Source organism: Chrysochloris asiatica, unplaced genomic scaffold (genome assembly GCF_000296735.1).
Source record: "Chrysochloris asiatica unplaced genomic scaffold, ChrAsi1.0 scaffold00017, whole genome shotgun sequence".
Taxonomy (NCBI): Eukaryota; Metazoa; Chordata; class Mammalia; order Afrosoricida; family Chrysochloridae; genus Chrysochloris; species Chrysochloris asiatica.
In genome coordinates, this window is record NW_006408535.1 from 31,921,485 (window position 1) to 31,925,997 (window position 4,513).

Consider the following 4,513-nt stretch of genomic DNA (forward strand, 5'->3'; position numbering starts at 1 on the left):
GAAAAGACCAAAATGGATGTCAGAAACTACTCTGAAATTTGCTTTCAAGTGAAGAGATAAGAAAGCAAATTCAAAAAATGAAGAAGTAAAACAGCTAAATAGAAAATTTCGAAGGTCAGCTCAAGAAGACAAAGTCATATAAAAAAATGTACAAAGACTGGGAGTTAGAAACCTAACAGGAAGTAACACGCTCAGCATTTCTCAAGCTGAGGGAACTGAAGAAAACAGTTCAAGCCTCGACTTGAAATACTGAAGGAGTCTATGGACAAAATGTTGAATGATTCAAAAAGCAACAAAAGGAGACATAAGGAATATACAGAGTCACTGTACCAAAAAGAATTAGTTGATATTTAACCATTTCAAGAGGTATCATATGATCAAGAACTGATGGTATTGAAGGAAGAAGTCCAATGTGCACTGAAGACAGTGAAAAACAAGACTCTGAGAATTGATAGAATACAAGTTAAATTGTTTCAACAAACTAATGCAGCACTGGAGGCCCTCACTTGCCTAAACCAAAAAATTTGTAAGACAGCTAGCTACCTAGTCAACTGAATGGAAAGGATCTATATTTGTGTTCATGCCAATGAAAGGTGACCCAATGGCATGCAAATATCATCAACAATATCACTAACATCATATGCAAATAAAATTTTGCTGAAGATGATTAAAAAATGATTGTAGCTGTACATCGATAGTGAGGTGCCAGAAGTTCAAGCCAGATTTAGAAGAGGAGGTGGAACTAGGGATACCATTGTTGATGTCAGATGGATCTTGGCTGAAAGCAGAGTACCGAAAGATGTCTACTTGTGCTTTATTGACTATGCAAAGGCATTCTACTGTGTGGGTTGTAATGAACTATGGATAATATTGAAGAATGTGTATTGCAGAACATTTAACTGTGGTAATACACAATATGTATATAGACCTAGAGGCAGTTGTTCAAACAGAACAAGGGGATGCTGTGTGATTTAAAATCAGAAAAGGTGTGTGCCAGGGTTGTATCCTTTTGCCCTTTTTTCATTCAATCTGTATGCTGAGTAGATAATTTGAAAAGCTAGATTATATGAAGACAAATATGGCATCAGGATTGGAGCAAGACTCATCAACAACCTGTAATATGTAAATGACACAGCTTTGCTTGCTGCAAGCAAAGAGGACTTGAAATACTTATTGTACTAAAGACTACAGTCTTCAATATGGATTGAACTTTGCTGTAAAGAAAACAAAATTCCTCACAACTGGACCAACAAATAAATCATGATAAACAGAGGAAAGATTGAAATAGTCAAAGACGTCAATTTGCTTGGATCCACAATCAAGGCTCATGGAAGCGGTGGTCAAGAAAGCATTAGGAAGCTTCCGCCATCTTTCCACCCCTCAGTCAGTAGTGGTCTGGAGATGCTTCTGGAAGAACCATCGCAATGGCTGCCCAAGGAGAACACCAAGTGCAGTTCAAACTGGTATTGGTGGGTGATGGTGGTACTGGAAGGACTACATTTGTGAAATGTCATCTGACTGGTGAATTCAAGAAGAAGTATGTAGCCACCTTGGGAGTTGAGGTCCATCCCCTTGTGTTCCATATGAACAGAGGATCAATTAAATTCTATGTGTGGGACACAGCTGGTCAGGAGAAATTTGGGGGACTAAGAGATGGCTATTATAGACCAGCCCAGTGTGCCATTAAAATGTTTGATGTAACCTCAAGAGTCACTTACAAGAACATACCTAACTGGCATAGGGATCTGGTACTAGTACATGAAAACATGCCCATTGTGTTGTGTGGCAACAAAGTGGACATTAAGGACAGGAACGTTAAAGCAAAATCCGTCATCTTCCACCGAAAGAAGAATCTTCAGTACTATGATATTTCTGCAAAAAAGTAACTACAACTTTGAAAAGCCCTTCCTTTGGCTTGCTAGAAAACTAATTGGAAGTGAGGAATGAGTTAAGTCTTATACACAAGTAGCAATTGGCAAAATGAAGGACTGACATGGGGCTAGGACTAGATACCACAGCTTAAGTAAGGTATGGAAATGAGAAACATCTCGTACATGACAAAATGGAATGTTTTGACTCAGATATTTTGATAAAGCATAAAAATGTAAAACCTCATTTTTTACTTCTAATGTGCATCTGGAGTCCTGGTGTGGTGCTGTAGGATAAGTGAAGGACTGCAAGGTTGGTTTGAACCACAAGGTTGGTGGTTCAAACTTACCAGTCACTCCTTGGAAACCCTATACTGGATCACTATGAGTTGGAACTGACTTAGTGGCATTTAAAAACAAAATATGCATGAGAATAAGGCAGACCAGAGAAGATTTCGTGTTTATTAAACCATGCTTGGAAAAGTGGAGGGTCAGTGAAAAAGAGAAAAACCTCTACCCAGATGGATTGACACAATTTGACAACAGTGAGGTCAAATATAAGAGTAATTGTGAGGATGGTGTCGGACCGAGCAGCTTCATTCTGTTATGCATAGGGTTGGCTATGAGTTGGAATCAACTTGATGATGGTACCTACAAATCTTTATGATTTTCCTTTTATGTTAATTTATTGATTTTCTTTGTGGTTACTCTATAATTGATCAATTTCTTCCCAAGTTTAAAAAAATTACAATATGCCACTTTAAATGGATTAGACATGATCTTGTAGGTGATAGGCAAGATTGAAGGACTTTTAAGCATGGTAACAATGTGGTCACATTTATGTGACTGTGTGAAAGATGGGCCTGAGGAACAAGCTGAAAGCAGAAAAACTAGTTAAGAAGACTGTTATTGTAGTCTAGACAAAAGCCAGTAAGAGCCTGAACTGGGGCAGGAGTAGTGGTAGGAGAACCGGACTGATGCAAGAGCAGGACAGTCTAGAGAATGTGTTCAGCACTTGGATATAGAAAATGAGGGAGAACAGAATCTAGCATCCAGCTTAGGTGACTAAGTGATACTAGTAAGTAAGATAGAAAATTCAGGAGGAGTAAGTGGCAAACACTTTGGGAGTAATTTAGGCTTGCGATGTGTATTGTGATTCTTGTAGATTTTTAAAGGCATCTTGAGATACTAGAGTCTTGGAGAGGTTATATACTACATTCTTAAAAAAATTTTTTTAACTTTTTATTGTGAATTGAGTGAAGGTTTACAGAGCAGATCATCAGTTTTACATTCAATAAATCATATACTTCATTACAATGATTGCAATACCTTCCATGTACCTCTATTCACTTTAACATTGCATTCCTCCCTGTGTTTCCTGCTACCTTCATCTTTCCTCTGCTAATCTCACTCTTGTTGTATACTGCCTGCCCTTCATCCATGTTAACATGTGTCTACCCTCTAGCCCATTAATAATTTTCCTTCCCCCTCTCCCCATAGCCCTCATAGATTGTTTCTTTTATTAAGAAAACCTTTTCTTAACTTCTTACAACCCTGGTCCCGTATAATATTTGCCCTTTTGTGACTCACTAATTTCATTCAGCATAATGTCCTACAGATTTATTCATGTTCTGTAGATTCATCATTATTCTTCAATGTCTCATGAGTAGTATTCCATTGTGTGTATGCACCAAAGTTTATTTGACCATTCTTTGGTTGATGGGGATTTAGGTTGTCTCCATCTTTTAAATGTATGTCTTATAGACAGCATATTGAAGGATCCTGTTTTCTTATCTATTCTGCTCTCTCTGTCTCAGCTGGTGCATTTAATCCACTTATATTCAATGTGTTTATTGGTAGGTGTTAATTGAGATTTCTGTCATTTTGTTCTGCTTTTTTTGTGTGTGTGTGTGTGTGTGAATGTGTATGTGTGTGGTGATGTTACTTTCTTTGTTCCACATAATTTTCTCTGCTGAGTTAGTTTTTTGTTTTTTTTTCATTTTATTATGTTAATGTTTGCTAAATATTCATAAATTCCTCTTCTTTTATTTTTGATGTGCAGGTGTACTAAACTTTCTTTCAGGCTACCCTATAATTCATTTATCTATTTAAAACAGTCTGTTTTATTCTGAAATCTACTTGACTTCCTTGCCATTTGGAAGTTATTCCTTCTTTTTGCTTTGTAGTTGACTTCATTATAAATTAATATCTCTGCTTCCCTATTTTCAGTCTTACAGATTTGTTTCACTTTAAATACTTCTATGTCTGGATTGAGTTTGGGGTGTTGTCAGGTATGATAATCTCAGGTTGTTGTCTGCTGTGGTTGGTTCAGTCCAAAAAAGTACCCTTTAGTATTTTTTGTAAAATTTGTCTTATTATTACAAATTCCTTTGATTTTTGTTTATCAGAAGCATCCTAATTTCACCAGTATGTTTGAAGGACAGCTTTTCTGGGTAAATGATTCTTGGTTGGCTTTTTTTTTTTTCTTTCAGAGTTTTGTATATTTCATCCCATTGTCTTCTTGCCTGCATGGTTTCTGCTAAAAAATCTGAACTTAGTCTTATTGGTTTTCCTTTGTAGGTAACTTTCTTTCTTTTTTTTTTTTTTTTTACCTGAGTTGCTTTCAGGATTCTTTCCCTGTCATT

At 36.6% G+C, this 4,513-nt stretch overlaps 1 pseudogene; it reads left to right on the forward strand.

Annotated features, from left to right (window-relative positions):
• Nucleotides 1-1,424: 1,424 nt before the first annotated feature.
• LOC102828875 lies at nucleotides 1,425-1,947 on the forward strand (annotated as a pseudogene).
• The last annotated feature ends 2,566 nt before the right edge of the window (nucleotides 1,948-4,513 follow it).